The sequence below is a fragment of the Nuphar pumila genome, chromosome 5 (assembly GCF_984573655.1).
Source record: "Nuphar pumila chromosome 5, dmNupPumi1.hap1.1, whole genome shotgun sequence".
In the NCBI taxonomy this organism is placed as follows: Eukaryota; Viridiplantae; Streptophyta; class Magnoliopsida; order Nymphaeales; family Nymphaeaceae; genus Nuphar; species Nuphar pumila.
Genome location: NC_143253.1, coordinates 101,343,582 through 101,361,790, shown reverse-complemented (window position 1 = coordinate 101,361,790; position 18,209 = coordinate 101,343,582).

Genomic DNA, 18,209 nt, shown 5'->3' with positions numbered 1-18,209 from the left:
CCCTACTGTCATTAGGATAGGTCTTGGTTTTTTAGGCAAAAATCAGGTTTTATTAAGATTTTTAATTAGTTTCCATATTGAAAAATACCAAAAATATGAATTTTCATATTTCATTCTGTTCTCAGAATTAGTCTAGGTGTCCATGCCAAATTTGAGTCAATTTCAAAGTCATTTGCCATGTGTGTTAGTTAACTTTTAAAATCAAAGGCAAAATTCAGTGATTTTGTAATATTCTTGCATTTTTAGGGTTTTAGCATGCATATCATCATCTCATATCATATTATAGTTGATTTCTACATCATTTTCATTCATTGGAATTTTAAAATCCCTATTTTACAAAATTTATTTCTTAAAACCCTGATTTCAAGGCCATAGTCTTGCTATCTGGGGCATTTTAATCATTTTTACCTCAATTTCGAATTGTCAAACTTTAATTTTCATATTTTCATCATATCATATCATCTTTTATTTGATTTATCATTATTTAAAATCTAAAATCTCATTTTTACAAAATATCTTTCTGAAAAACCCTGATTTCAAGGCCATAGTCTTGCTATCAAAGGCATTTTGGTCATTTTGACCCCAATTTCGAAATTTCAAAATTTATATTCGGATTTTTCATTCATTTTCATCATATGTTTCTTATGTTTATATCAGGGAGGTATGAATTAGGTTTTTATTTGGATAATATCCGATAATTTTCTAATATTTTTGGATAAATCCAGATAAACCTATATTTTTGTGCTAACTTGTTTTCTAGTTTTGCAGGAATATTCAAGAAAAAGACTTTTATTTATTTTCTTTTATTTCAATTCAATATAATATCAAGATGTAATATTTGGAATAAGATTTACATTTTCTGCTTAGAATAGGATGCATTGCATATAGTTTGCTTTCGTAAAATTCAATATCTGATGTATGATTCACGCATATTTTTATAAATCCACTATGGTTGACATGAATGTCACGTGCACAAGCTCTTAGAGAGTTGACAAACTTGGTGGAATTTGTATTTATGGTCATAGTCAGAATACGAATGAAACCCAGATTTGTGATCTTCGTATTAGCCACATTCAGCCTACACTCTTAGGCTAACTTCAAAAATGCACTGCATTTCACAAAAACTCAAAAGGATTTTCTCAATTCCTCAAAAAAAAATATTTCAAATTCATATTCATTCATTTCAATCATTTCAAATAATCATATGCTTTCATCTCAATTCAGAGAAATCAATTTTCTCAAAATTTTCCAAGTCTTTCTCAGAAAGTGATTTTCTCAAAACTCTGAGTATTTGAATGATATTTCAAATATTTTTCAAATTCAAATCCTGATCTTTTAACATTCTCAATTTCATTTTCAAAGTTCACAAATCAATTTTCTCAAAGTCTTTGAAATATTTCTGAAACTTGTTTTCTCAGAACTCCCAAATCTACTTTAGAAATTGATTTTCTCAGAAAAAGCAGTTCAAATCTCAAAAATTGATTTTCTCAAAGTTCCAGTTTTCCTAAGAATCCATTTTTCATTTCAAAAGTCATTTTTCAATGCAATTCTTGATTTCCAATGAAATTCATGATTTTTCCAGAATCATCACTTTTCTCAAGTATTTTCAAGCATTTTTTCAAGCAAACATCATATTTCTCAAAATGTGCATTTTTCAAAATCTCATAACACAAGCTTGATTCTCTATGCATTTTAAGAAAATAGTGCATGATTCAAAAAAACGAACTTAGTCAAAGCACACTTTTGATCCTTAGTTCAATTACTCCTGGTAAAGGTGACATGAACGATTGAACCTCGTACGGACAGGAGGATCCCATTCCACAAAATTTTCTCACAGATTTCAAAAACGGAGGTGAGTAATTTTCAAAACTTTGACCGAGTTTGACTCGCAGAATCGTTTCTCTCTCTCTCGAAGAGGGAGAAAAATTTTTTGCGATGATAACAGGTTTGGCGACCGTTATTAAGAAGTAAGCTTTGTTTCAAATTGATTTGATGTAAAATTATAAATTTTTGTTATCAAATTTTGGTACAATATCAACAATTGAATTTTGCTTCCTTAAAATATACACATGAGAATATAAATACTTAATTAAAACCATGTTTTCTATTGAATAAACAATGATAAACACATATAACTTTTTAGATCTAGTCTAAAACACCTAAAACTATATTTTTTAGAGGGTCTAACGTGACCTAGCAAAGAAAAGGGCAGCATAATCCCCATTATATATATATATATGTATATATATATATATATATATATATATATATATATATATATATATATATAGAGAGAGAGAGAGAGAGAGAGACTATGTTGCCGCTTTTTTGGTTAGGTCATGTTAGGACACTCCAAAAGTCATGGTTTTAGGTGATTTGGGATAAGTTCTGAACAATCAGATGTGTTTATCATTGCCTATTTATTAAGAAGTAAGCTTTGTTTTAAATTGATTTGATGTAAAGTTGTGAATTTTTTATTAAATTTTAGTATAATATCATTAATTTTTGCTTCCTTAAAATAAGGACTTGATTATAAAAATGTTTAATTAAAAATATATTTTCTATTGAATAAACAATGATAAACACATATAACAGTTCAGATCTAGCCTAAAACTATGTTTTCAGCATAATCTCCATATATATATATATATATAGAAAGAGAGAGAGAGAGAGAGTAGGTGGTAGCTGCCTACCACTTTTTTGGCCAAATCCTAACTTATTGGGCTTTTGAAGGGTATTTTCATGTTTTTCTTAAATCTGAACGTATAAATGTGATCTACAAGATTGATTTTATAGGAATCAACTCTTTGATCATATGATTCCAACACGCAGGTAAGTTATTATGATATTTAAAAATTGACAGTTTAAACTCTTTTCATAAATATTGGAGGCTTAAAAACTCATGTTATATATTGAAAAAACTTGATCAAGGTGTTGCTTCCTGGCAAAGCGACCATGCTCAATACATCTGCAGGACCAGACTTGCTAAAATCAACCCGAAAAAGCTTATCAAATCGCGGTAAGCGGTTGGTAGGCCAAAAAAGTGGCTGGCAGTTACCACTTTTCTTATATATATAAAGAGACTTTTCAACCAAAGGAAGGTAATAAATATACAACCAATGACGATTGGATGGCTCCCCTTATCCAATGTTTGAGTGTTTTATCTATTTGTTCTTTATAATTTATTTAGTGAGAAATACACTTTCCAGGAAACTTTAAGACATCTAGACATGTTTTTAGGCATAAAAAATCGATGACTCACAATGTATTTAAAACTTTACAATATAAAGCATTGTGGGTCATTGATTTTTAATGCTTTCCAAAATGCATCTGAATATTGAAAATTCATAATAAAAAAATATGTCGCTTACTAAATGAACCGTAAAAAATCAATACATGAATTCCAATCGATGAAAAACTCAATCATTAGAGAAGGAACGCCATCGATCATCAGTTTGTATATTTTGGACCTTCATCTTGTTGGACAGTCTTGCTTCCTTATATATAAATGATTGAAAACCTAAGAATTCACTCTTATTGTAAACATTTTTTATTCATGAATTGGGACTTCAACATTTTCAAACAGTTGATTTTTAGCACATTATTATAAAAATCCTAGGAACACAGGAAAAATTTGCTACAATGCTTTTGGTTTTTCGTCATGGAGATTGTGTCCGTATAGTATATTTGCTAAAAAGCACTTTAAAAATTCATTTACGAAAGTAGTTTGGACGGTTTGTACCTTCCTTTGGTATATATATATATAGGGAGAGATAAATGGGTAGGTGCTTAATAAAATATGCTTAATGATGCATGTTTAATAGGTTTTTCTGCTCTTTGAGTATTTTTTTGGAGTTCTGATCCCATAAATGTATTGGGCACGGTCAATTTACAAGGAATCCACACCTAGATCATGTGTTTTCCATGAAAACAATGATATCTGGAGCCTAAAAGTTTTACAAAGATTCGGGACAGTGGATTTTTCGAACCTTATAAAAACCCATCCATATGTTAGAATTGAACACTTCAAGAGCTGATCCCTATAAAATCAATTGTACATAGCTAGATCACATCTTTACGGTCAGAATTTAAAAATAAAATGAAAAAACCTGAAAACCCTTTAAATACCTATCATTAAGCATATTTCATTAAGCACCTAACCATTACTTATATATATAAGAATTTAAAAATAAAACAAGAAAACCTGAAAAACCCATTAAGCACGTATCATTAAGCATATTTCATTAAGCGCCTACCCATTACTCTCTCTCTCTCTTTATATATATATATATATATATATATATATATATATATATATATATATATATATATATATATATATATCGTTTCGTCCTGAGGATGTGGATAGTCTTAATTTTTTAATATTTTATTTTTGTTAATCTGACCTAATGAATGTGATTTACATGGTTTGTTTAGTAGGATCAGGCATTTAGATCATGCGATTATGACATATCAACCAGTTTTCATAATGATTAAAAAAAATCAATAGCTTTAAAGCTTACAAAATCATTTTTTTTGTCACGAAACATAATCCAACAGTCAGTTCCTAATAAATGAATAATGATGAAAACATGGTGTAAAATATGTTAATCATGGCTTTAAACATGAAAAGTCAACACTATCCACACTATACGGAGGTTTAAGAGGAGCCAACTTAACACACACACACACACACACACACATATATATATATATATATATATATATATATATATATATATATATATATATATATATATATATATATATATATATGCTACAAATCTTTATAAGGCGCCTCTAGATTAAGTGTGGGCAATGAGCCAGGCACCCTAATGGGTCAAGCCAACACGGCCTGCCATGGGCTGGGTTTGGGCCATGATTTTAGTTCGGAGCCCATTAGGTAACGGACTGAAACCCAGTCTGTTATATATGTGGGCTGGGGTCGGACTGACCCACGGGCTATAGGGCCCGCCCGATGAGCCTAAGTTATTTATTAATTTTTTAATAGTATATAAATTTTAAAAAATAACTATTACATAATAACTTGGATAACTATTATTATTTACCTAATTAGTTGCATGAAAAACTTGTTATTTGTTATTACTATTTATCTAATTAGTTTCACTAATTACGAATTAGTTGCATGGATACTTGCTATTCTCTCATTAATCCATAATTTCTATCAAGCATTTATGCATTTTAGGATTGGGTCAGGCCGGACCCGGCCTGCTTCACATTGGCCCATTGGGCCAATGGGCTTCTCTTCAAACCCGAGTCTGTTAAGAACTGGGCAAAACCCAGCCAGGCCTGCCTGATGCCCACCCCTACTCTAGATTTCCAAGGTGGAGGTCGTTTTGATCCAACGGATCTCTCTCTCTCTCTCTCTCTCTCTCTCTCTCTCTATATATATATATATATATATATATATATATATATATATATATATATATATAGAGAGAGAGAGAGAGAGAGAGAGAGAGAGACGAGTTTATCGTCAAACTGTCTGATACAAATCGGACAGTTTTTGCGCCACTGATGGTGGCAGTCAAAAAACATGGCTAGTCTTTTTTCGAAATTTTTTTGATGCGCTGCATGTCCGATGTTACACTGTTTAAAGAGAGAGAAGTGTCTCGCTAGAGTCAAATTAAGGGCATTAACGAACCTTAGCCAAGCTGATCTGGTACTTTCAAGTCAGAAGCACAACCAACTCCAGGAACGTGGACTACGTATATTTTTTTGGTTGCACAGAATCATTATCTTCTGTATATTAGGTTCTTTTCATTGATAGGCAGGCTGGGGTTAGCTAGGGAGACCCCACCAGTTAAACATCATACCATTGGGATTTGAACTTGCAACGTCCCAACACATGTGAACTCCTACCAAACAAGCGGAGCCCCTGCAGTTGGTATCTGTATATTATACTCTTGCTGTAATTAATAGCTACTTTCTTGAAACAATCATTTTTGCCAGAATAATTAAAAGCTTCCTTACTGTATGTAGCCTTACCAACTTGATTTCCTACATGACGGATTTAGTGGAATGTATTGGGGAACTTGAGGGCGTTGTTTTAGAGACTTGTCAAACCTTGCAATAAAATAAAATTAAGGGAGTAGCACTTTTTTTTTTTTTAATTTAAAACCCCAGGAAACTGCACCCACCCCCAAGACCTGCTGGTAGCGCTGGCCCAGGCTGTTATATCTACTGCATGTCATCCTGCCGGCAGCGTAAAATTCCGAGTCTATGCCCCTTACCCGGGGGCCTATGCTATGCATTGGCTTGTGCAGAGGGGCAATGCCCATGAGAATCAAACCTTGACTAACCGTCTAGCAGCCAAGGCTCTCACCCCACTACGCCAACCCCCCTTAATTGGTGCAAGAAAAATAGCACTTGAATTCAATAAGGCTTTCATTGAAATTTAGAGTAGACTAGAGTCCTTTCATGGATCCCGTTTGGGTTAGGAATAGGCGAAGCCAATCTTTATATTTCTCAAAGTACCTTTACTATTGGGCCTTGTTAGCAAGTACGTACGGGTGTTACTTTCAGGGTTCATTTGGTTAGGTTTTGCCAGACTGCAAAGAGTTTTGGAGGGAAGCGGGAAGCGGGAAGGGGGAAGCGGAACGGGAACCAGATGCCGCATCGTCAATTACTATGTTTTTTGGACTTTTGCCTAAGAACCCCAGAAAATATTTCTTAAAACATTAAAAAACTGGGTGTTTACCGGCCCATAATTGTAATTAGGTGTTTACCGTGTGAATTGGGTTACGGTTCAATAAGTCTTGTGTCACTGTACTTCACAATTGATATTGAATGCTACTTAAATGGAATCCTTTGACAGGTTGTGTTTGATTATGGGGAGCTTTGCCCTAAGCATTTATGTCATCATTTTAAGTAACATAAATTCTCAATTACTTAGTCACATTGAGCACTCCAAGTAGTATACTTAGTGTAAGGGAATTGCTGTTCATGAACCCTAAGTTATAGCCAACAACTCATTAACCTGTCCCAACAAGTTTCCTATCCATTAACTGGTCTTTGATTGTCTTGTAGCCTTCAAGCTTCTCCATTACCCATCTCCTAGTGGATCCAAAACCATTTACGGATTGTTTAGATAAAACCAAAAATTTGGTTGAAATCTCGGGTTTTTTCAGTGCCAAACCGAACCAATTAGGTGTGGTTTTGTTTACCATGTTTGCCTGATAGATCTATTTGACGGTACCATATATCCATGCCATTGGCTGTTTTGTTTCCAGCTGGTGGGTGGACGGAAAATAGCAAAGACTTTTCTTTTTTTTTCTTCGACAGAGAAAGCTGGGGTTAGACGGACCCTTATCAGCTATACAACCATACCATTTGGGATTCGAACTTGCAACGTGACGGGTGCACTAACTGCTGCCAGACCCATTGGTGGAAAATAGCAAAAACTCATCACATCATTTCAACCATTTTTGTGCCAATGGTCACTACAAAAAAAAAGTCGTTTTGGGTTGGCCATAAAACGTACTGTTTTGTGACCATTGAATAGACGAAAAAAGGACCACAAGAAAATGTCAAAAAACCATATTTAAAAGTTGTTGTCATCCAAACATAAATTATGATTTTAAGAACTATAAATTCCCAGTTTCTTCTTCACGCAACGAACTATACTTGGTGTATGGGCATTATTGTTGAAGAACCCTAAGTTGAAGCTGACAACCCATTAACCTGGCTCAGCAAGTTTCCTACCCATAAAGTACATCTTTGGTTGTCTTAATTGTAGTCCTTAAGCTTCTCCATAACATACCTCTCCTAGTGGATCCAAACCCATTTATGGAGTGATTAGCGGAAACCAAAAAACTTGGTTTAAACCTCCTGTTTTAATTTAATGTCAAACCAATTAGCATCAAAACTTGGTTTTGTGCACCATTTTGGCCACACGGATGACAATTGAAAATCTATTGGGTGGTACAACATATATATCCATATCACAACACCTTACCGCCTGTTTTCTAATCAGCTGGTGGGTGGTCGGAAAATAGCAAGGGTTTTCTATTTTTTTTTCTTTTTTTGTGCAATAAACATAGGGTGAGCAAGACTTGGTTTAGATTTTAGGGTATGGTATCGTGTCCAGACCCGAGTCTAATCAGGTCTACAATAAGAGAAACTATACCCGGACCCGATAAGAACTACATGAACCATACCCAGTAAACTAATATTTTTTTTATCATTTTTTACAGTGAAAATTTTTGGGTCTTAAGCGAAACTTGGGTCGGGCCTGGGTCTAGTATAAAATTTTACAAACCATACCCGAATCTATATATTAATCGGACCTTCAGGTCCGGACCCAGGTCTTAATTGGGTCTTCTTATTTATCACCATATATACCTATACCTATAGGGTCCGGGTCCGGTCCAGGTAAACCCGACCGGTTGACACCCCTAAATAAACATAGTTGATAAGTGAGAAAACTGTGTCATCTAATGCCGACCACACCATTCGAGCCTTTTTCTTTTTTGAAAGGCAAATTGGGGTTAACCAGACCCCACCAGTTATTATTCAACGTGCCACTGAGTTTTGAACCTGCAACGTCCCACCACAAGGAGACGTGCACTGACAGCTCCTACGAACCACGCAGAGCCCCGTTGGTACCATTCCAGTCATTTTAGTGCCAATGGTCACTAAAAAAATAACCGAAACTTGATACAACTGTTTGCTAATAACTTTTGGTTTTAGTCCAAGATGGGGGGGAGGCAACTTTTGTATGTTTGATTGACGGGACATCCTAGCTGTTTTTGGCCATTGAGTAGACAAAAAAAAAACAACAGATTCCTAGCGATTAACTAGGACTTTGATTGTCTTGTACTTTTTATTTATTTTTATTTTTTATTTTGAAAGACAAGCTGGGGTTAGGCAGACCCAGGGGCGTAGCTAGGGGGCAGGTAGCCCAGTCCTGCCTCTCCAAACAGTTAATTTTTTTTTTTTTTTTGAAAGCCCAGTCCTAGCCCAACCCTGATTCCATATGAAATAGATTTTTATCTATTTTTTAGCCCAGCCCTGACTGCAGCAAATAGTTTGATTTGTCCATATGAAATAGATTTTTATTAATAATTGTAGCCATTTTTTATTTTATCTCAAAAAATTTTTTTTTCGGGGGCGCTGCCCCCAAACCCCCGACTATCACACAAATTTTTTTTCTACACCCCTGTTTGCCCCCCCTCGCATGAATCCTAGCTACGCCCTGGGCAGACCCTACTAGGTTTTGAACCTTCAACGTCCCAACACAAGGTGACTGTGCACTAGCTGCTCCTACCAGACAATCGGAGCCCGGTTGTCTTGTAGTTTTAAATTTATGAAGTGCTTGGATGAAAACCAAAATTTTGGCTGAAACCTCAGGTTTTTGGTGCCAAACCAATTAGGCGTCCAAACTTGGTTTTAATTTGTGCACCATTTTGAATGAAAATCTATTGGATGATTACATATGTCCATGCCACAATACCATACTGGTGGTTTTTTTATTTTTTATTTTTATTGTCAAGCTGGGGTTAGTCAGACCCCTCAACATTAGGTTTTGAACTTGCAACGTCTCAACACACGGTGATGTACACTAACAGTTCCTACCAAACAAGCTGAGCCCCCATTGGTTACTGGTTGTTTTTCTGATCAGCTGATTGGTGGTAGAAAAATGGTGTACATTCCTCCTTTTTTGTCATAACCATATAGCTGATAAGTGCAATCTAAGGCAGACGACACCATTCTTGCTAATCACTTTCTGTGAAGCTAGAAATGTAGGGGAGGCACCATTCGTGCGAATGATGGTACCTCCTAATCTATTTCTGACCGCTGAGTTGCCGAAAAAGGACCAGAGCCAGAAACTTTATTTTACAGTTTTTGTTATCCAAACATAAATCATCATTTTAAGAAACTATAAACTACTCTCCGTCTTTGATTCACTTGGAGTTTAGTGTTCCGAAAGCTTGGTTGAAATCTTGGGTTTTTAGCGTGAAACCAATTAGGCATCAAAACCTGGTTTTGTGCACCATTTCCGCCGGAAAGATGTGAAATCTATTGGGCGTCGCCGTATATATGTCCATGTCATGCGTGCCATACTGCTTAGTTTTTTACCGGATGGTCACGATCAACGTCAGACAATTCATCCATCGTGCTGAACAACGGCCACAATCAATGACAATAAGCAGGGCTACTGATCACGATGTCATCAGTGGCGATTATAGTGGGACCCACCATCTGCACGCACAATCACACGATGGAAATGAATGCGATGGACGGTGATGCGGCCACACCGGATCCGTTCTCTCATCGATGATACATGGACGTATAATCAAATCGATGATATGAATCAAAGATTTGCCGTCTAAATGCTTGTCTAATTAACAACTCCATCACAGGTGGGGGTGTCAAGTCAACGGATCTAGTTCGGACCCAGGTGAAACCAGACTTGGATCAGATTTTTGAGTATGGTATCGGGTCCCGACTCAAGTTTAATTGGGTCTACTATAAGAGAAACCATGCCCAGACTCGATAAGAACTATGGACCATACCTGATAAAATAATCATTTTTTATCATTTTTACATTAAAAATTTGTGAGTCTTAATCAGAACTCGGGTCAGGCACGGGTTTGGTATAAAATTTCACAAACTATACTCGGGTCCATGTATTAATTGGATCTTTTGGTCCTGACCCTGGTCTTAATCGGGTTTTCTTATTTGTCACCATACCCAAACCCTATAGGGTTGGTCCTGGAAAATGCAATTATGCAGCTAGGGATGTCAATGCTTTAGGTTTGAATTGGATACTACGTACTATAACTCCATTAGTCAGTTTGGTAAAAAAACTGAATCCGATTATGAAATCTGGAAGGATTTAGTTTTGCATAATCGAATTTGGAATCTGAGTTGGTGTTTTTCAGAGATCTGATCGGATTCTCAAGGATACCAATGGTGGCCAGTGGGTCGGGTTTGGATCAAGGTTTTAGGTCTTCATACTGGACTGAAACCCAGATCATTATATACATGTGTTAGGCTTTGAGCTACCTAAATAATTTTTTAATAACTTATTGCATAATAATTTGGTAAAACAGTGTATCACCGTATGCTCTTAGCATCGAACGCTGTTGGACGTGAAAGGGGCATCTGCATGTATTTTTTCTCGCTCCTGGACCACCGCTAAATATCCAAAAAATAATAATACATGCCGCTGATAGCGCATACACTCACTATTACTATTTACCTAATTAATTACACTGATTATATTGAAAATAAAAAGATAATTAGTTGGGTGCATTAATCTTTCATTTAATTCATTTATTTTTGTTATTATATGAAATTTTTGAACTTAATTTTTAAAATAGCCTTTAAATGGGTCCGAATCAAGCTGAACCGACCCGCTGATTGAGCCAATGAGCTGTTTCATGGATACTCTTCAAACCCCAATCCATTAAGAAGTGGGCCATCTCCGAGCCCGGTGTCACTTAAAACCAGATGGGCGGAGCCGGGCCAGCCAGATGCCAACCCCTAGTTAGTGGATACAATATCACATCCCATTCATTAGACAGATCCTCTGCGGGTAGTCGGACCAGCTCGTCTCCCGCTAATTAGAGTGAGCGTTCAAACATCTGTCTCACATCCATTCGAGAAGATTGACTTTTTCAAGAAAAAAGAGATACCTTTGAAATTCGAACAGCAAACCTCATGCCGTCGTGCGTATCAACAACTTTAATGATAGCGGCTAATCATCGAATCACTTCGGTGCCTGTGATAGGCCGCATAACGTTGTTTCTTATAACCACTAACAGCGAATCCGATCCAAACCACCTTTTCAAGAGGATTTTGAGTCGGATTCGGTTTCAGTAATCTCTTGTCCGACTTCGAATCCAAATCGGAGTCCGGAATTAAGACATATTCAATTTGTCGGATTTGGTACTAGTGCCCACATCGGACCCTAATCCGACTCGTTTACATCTGTATATGCAACTTTCTTTCCACGTCATCATTTGGGCTATATTTTCGCGCGAAATTTTTGAAAAAAAATATTCCTTTCCCGCCAAATTCGTCGTCGCCGTCCCCTGATACGAAAAGCAAAAGAAAAAATGGTCACAGCAAAGAAAAGGGGAAGACACGCCTGTTATGATCTGTCGGGCATCCGTATTCTTCCTGATCGAGCCTCTCCGGGAGATGGCGCTCGCCGTCCGTCTCGTGTGCCGCGGCGGCCTCTTCAGGCGGTGACTACTGATGCCGTCGTTCGTTGCCGCTCCAGCAACTGTGATCCCCTACGAGTCTGCGACAAGTGCGACCGTAGGGTCCACATCTTCTACCTCCGGCTGATCGTCGTCAGGGTTCCGATCGGGCCCTGGTTCTGCCCTAGCTGCTCCCCGCAGAAACCCTCCCGAGCTCCCCCGATCGACTTCTCCACCTCTTCGTTTGATTCAGGCTTTGTAATTCAAGGGTTTGGTTTCGATTTGACTTTCATTGGCTAATAGATCACTGGTGGATATCGGATCGCGCACACGAAGATCATTGAGTTCTTCCACATAGAAAAGCCAGATAGTTCAATTGAGAAATTGAACTGTGACTGTAATTAGTGGTGATTTTTTTTTCTTTTATTCTTTATGCCAACGAATCGAATGAATGGTGGGTGTGGTAGACTACGGAAAACGCAGGCCAAGATCAGGACAATTTGTGGTGCGGATGAAGAGGTTGTGGCAATTAGTGTTGCACATTTCCGTTAGGGTCCAACCAAGTTTGCACAAGGCACTAACTAAGGCATTAGTAGGAAAGTTAGTGGAGAAGGGGTTACGTGAATGTGAAGATTTCATATTCAATATGGCATGTTAAGGTGTAACCACTCACTCTCCTCCCGTTATAAATTGGGGCACGATTGTTAGATCAGTGCAATCAAGGTATCATCTTTCTCTCATTTGGGTTCAGGTTCAGGGTACTGCTTACCATCAACTTGATGGCAGGTGCTCATCGTGAGTATCGATAGGTTGAGAAGAATGTTGAGCAACTGCATCAATGCTTGCTTTTTACATTAAGGTTCTGTTTTAGAACTTCAACAATGGGTTATGGTCCCACAACCTATTATTATTGGCGTTCTAAAATAGAACCAGAATGTCAAAAGCGAAAAACATGTACCGGTAGCAGTCATGAACGAAAGGAGCATTGATGGGGGTGCTCGATCTCACATATTTATGAAAACAGGGTTTCAACATTCAAGAACCGGTGAAAAATTGATATGAACCGATCAAAAACTGCTTTGAACTGCTTCCAAAATGGCCTATATCGGTCACAAAACTGATTCAATTCTTTAAAGGTTTAAATAGTACATGAACCTTATTTTGGACTTGATTCGATTCATTCTGGATCTAGATCCAATTCCAATGCATCTCATGTGAACTCTCTCTAGTACGGATCCAATCTGGATCTAGACCTATTTATTATCGGGTCCTGAGTTGGATCCCATGATTCATGACCTGATCCAAATAGGATCTGGGTCAGATTCAAATCAACTCCCCAATCCATAACTGGACCTTGTCCAAACAGGATCTTGGTCAGATTTGAGAGTTTGAACTGATCCAGATCCGATCTGGTTGCTTTATGGATCGGGTCTGGATCTGGACTAAGTCGAGGATGCAGATCTAAGCCGAATACTTTATGGACTGGGTTCGGTTTTGGATCAGGTATAGATCCAAATTGGGTCATCGATCATGGGATCCAACCTGAGACCCAATAATAAACGGGTCTAGATCCAAACTTAGGGAGCTAACTCGGAATCCATTGAAACTAGATCGAGATCCAAATCTAGAATAAATTGGATCAGGTCTGAAATAAGGTCCATGTACTATTTAAACCTTTAAAAGACTGAACTAGTTTTGTAACCGATACGGGGCATTTCAGAACCGGTTCAGAGCAGTTTTTTGACCAGTTCCTATCATTTTTTCATCGGTTCTTGAATGTAGAAACCTTATTTTCATGAATCTTAAAAAAAACAAGGGTTTTCCATTTGGTTTTAGGGGTTTATAGGCTTGTGTACATGTTTTAGATCGATTCGACTATTTCAAGACTGCTTCAGACCCTTAGTTGATCGGTTCAGGGCCGTTTCAAATTAGTTCAGACCATTTTTAAATCGATTTCAGCATGAGGACCCCAGGTTTTACCCATAAGAGTATTTATGACATTTTTTTCATGCTTTATAGGTATTTATTATCATGGATGCATGACTTTTTCATGTCTTATACATGCATTTTATGTTATTTAAGTTATGCATGATATTTAAGCATAAATTATGACAAAATTTATGACATATGTGATGTGTTTTTGTTAAAATTTATTTATTCATATAAGTTGAAGCATGAATTTGTATTTTTTGATGATATAAAAACATATTTCATCATGAATATACATGCATTATTATGTGTGTATGGGTCTGCTCCACACTACGAATATGTTTGTGGTAAAAAAATCTCGATTAACTGACTCATGTAATCTAAGTTATGTTGATTGAGGATTCTTTGAATTGTGTTAAGATTCATTATTACGATTGTGTGTGACTTTATAAAACAATGATTCTACCCAAAGGTAGGTCATTGTGTTTCAAATTCACACGGGGTGTAATAGTAGATATGTATACCAACTCATTATGCAAGTTCGTACCCAAAGTTGAACAATAATGGCCTAATTATGCTTATCTCAAAATGATATGATATAGTGTTGAATTGTCTCTGGTTACATGATCTGCTAGTTTTACTAATTGAAGTTAATTCCTTGTGAATTGAGAAGATGAAGCAACTATGAGTATTATCGTTTCTACCAAAGTGGAACAATAATGGTTCAATTATGCTTATCTCAAAAAAAGTAAATAATAAAGGGTCTTAGTTTTTACCTTTTTAACATGAGTCTCGTTTGAGCAATTATAAGGGTTTTTTTCATTTTTTGTTGTACCAAGTTCTTTAATCATTGACGGTTCTAGTAACGTCCTCATGTTAGATGGATCCAATTTTTTGGATTGAAAAGAAATAATATTATTCACTCTGAGTTACATGGACCTAGATTTGACTTTGAAGATTGACAAACCTCTTGCTCTTACAGAGCAAAGTACAATTAAACATAATGTTACCTCTGAAAAGTGAGAATGCTCAAATAGACTTAGCCTATTGCTTTTTCAATCTTGAGTGGCTACAAACATTCGAGGCGCAATCCCTCACTAAAGGAAAATGAAAGAATTCCTAGGAGTCATTGAGTCTTAGTGATGCAGAGCATCCAGAGGTTCAAATTTCATAAGCGAAGTTGGATCCTAATCCAACTCTCCAGACTCGATCCGGGCATCGCTATCAAAGGCGATCCACCCACTTGCAGAACGTTCCTTATCTTAGTGGATCCGCAATCTAGCCGATGCTAGTCATTTTCCTTTGCTAGTTGTTTTGGTTCCATAGCATTCTGTGAAGAATCATCTTTTGGACATTTTTGTCTTCAGTATTTATTTGATGTAATTTCTATATATTTTTTTATTTATTTTTAGAAGCTGAATTCTTCAGATCTGGGTAGTTCTAGTGCCCTGTAGGATTGTTTTATGGCACTAGAGGGTGTACGGGGTTAATAGGGCAGTTTTCCTTTTTTATATAATTTTCTCATGTGTTTTCTTTTTAATAGGATCTACATTATAGCCAGTTTGGATCTTGCCCAAGATCCAAACTATCTTGGACCCAAATGGCGCCATTTCATATGGACAGCCAAGGACTTCACTTTAAAAAGTCCAGTTTGACTTTGAAAGCCTTATGGTTATTGGAAAGAAATTATGACATTTTTTTAAAACTTGCACACTCATTGGGCAAGTGGGCGGCAGCTTCAGAGAAGCCCCTTCCCCTGTGTGTGAGTGGTGGTAGGGGCCGACATAATCATGGCCTCTCCTCCTTGAGGGCTTAATAACCCTAATGGAGGTCGACCATGGGGGAGGGTGTTAAAAAAAAAGAAGAGAAAAAAATTTCTGCAAGTTTCTTTCTTTGTGAAGAAGAAACTCGAGTTTGGACCCGAGTATCTTGTTGGTGGTGGAGATCGAACGTGTGGTTGGGTTGTGGTTGTTTCAGTCTATGTTGTTGGACATCTGAATAGGCTTGCAATGCTCTGTTGCTCAAGTGTTCAAGTTGGTGTCTGCTGCTTCCCAGCGACACTCTGTCTCTCCCTACACCCAAATAACATGTTTTAGTTTGTGTTTCATTGTCGTTGCCTACTAACTCTTAAAGTTTATGATTCTTGTAACACTGCAAACTTGTTACTGATTGATTGAATGAACGTCATAGGTGTTTTTATGTTACTGAGCTTGATTCCCATTTGTATTTTGTTCCTGAACATCGTGGCTTTGTTTAACTAGGTTTCTGTCAAGAAATGAGTTAACCAATTCTTGAGTTGTCTAAGATGACTCCAAAGAATCAATCGTATCAGCCTGGATACTGATCAAATTCTAGCGTTCTTTAGGTTTCTGGAAATCTAAGACTCTGACCTTCAACTTTTCTGTTGAGGTCTTGGCACAAATCAGCCAGTAGTGTCCTTAAAAATCCCTATTAAATTTTGGTCGGACAGAATCAACCTGATACTTGTCCTGTGCAAGATACATCTACAATTGTTCCATGTTTAGTGGTTATTTTCTAGTTTTTTGCATGAAATTTTGAATGGCTTGATTTATTTGAAAGCTAATACATAGTTCTATAACTTTTATGTTTATGGTTTATGTCGAATTGTTGCTTCTAATGGTCTAAAATCACTGTCATTCTTGGTCTGCAGAAAATCATTTATTCCAAATCCTGCTAGTTCTTTTCCTGATTAGACCATAATCCTTGCTAGTTATCATGGTCATTTGTGCTTATTTTCTAAAACGAAACTCCGTTCTGATTAGCTAATATCCTGTTAAAAATTATTTGTGTTTTGAGTCTTGCATGAATCAAAATGTTGAGTGTCTGAATTTCATATTTGATCGATTGCATGATTCATAACTTGTTTCCCATTTTACATCAGTTAGAACAGAGAATATCTTAACTTCACAAATACGTAGAGGCCACTAGGGTAATCCAAAAATTTTGACCTTTGGCATTTTGGAAAGGTCTTGAGTCAAGCTTTAAATTGTCTGTTAGGATTTTTTCTAAAACTTTGTCGTCAGAGGGGTCAAATCCCCCTCGAACTGGTTCTCTGTCGATTTTAGACAGTCTCTCAAAGATTGGTCTAATTGGTCCAATCTTGCATCCGTGGATCAGACAGTTCTAGTCTGATTCTTGTGGTTTCATATTCATTAGAAAGGTGTATGTGTCGCGCAACCTTTGCCTTTGGACCACCTCTATCGAAACAGAGCACTCGGGTCTCAAAAATTCCTTTTTTCAGAGACCTATTTGGACTTGTCTACGTGATAATAGCTTCCACATGTATTGAGATCCATTTGGATCTTGGGTCATGGATCAACGCCTACTGAGTCTGCCATCACTTAGTTTGTCAGTTCTAATATGGCTAGGGCCAATAAATGTCCAAGTTGGTGTCTATGAAATATTCTAGTGATTATCACATCCGACAACACATCTTGGAGATGAAAAATATTGCATCTTAGCTGAATGACAAAAAGTTTACCATTTCAGACCCTTTTCTAGTCCATCTGATTTTGACCTTGTTGCCTATTGAATATGAACCCTCCAAGATCTCCTACAATACACATAATGATGAGTCATCTTTTAATGGTCTTTTGACAAAGTGTGTTGAATAAAAAGAAATAATGAAGGGTAAGAGGGTGTCAAGTGCACATATGGCCTCACATTAAGAAAAACATAAACCCGAGGCAAAGAAAAGTTCCTTCAAGAAGAAAAACAAGAAGAAAAGCTCTAGGAAGAGTTTAAACTCTCAGGCAAAAGATAAATCCCAAGCAGAAGGTTCTTCTCTAAAGTGTTTCTTCTGCATGAAGAAGGAACATAAGAAGTTTGATTGCCTGAAACATAAGAAATAAGTCGACAATAAAGGCAATAAGCTATTTATTTTTCATGAGTGCAATTTAATTCATGTTCCATTGCATAGTTGGTAGATTAATTATGATGCTACAGTACACATTGACAACTCTTTGCGGGCATTTCTAAACAAAAGATAACCAACAAAGCATGAAAGATGTATCTTCTCAAGAAATAAGATGTGTTTGCATGTCAAGAATGTTAGGACCTGCAGAGTTGTTTTAGAGTCAGGATTCA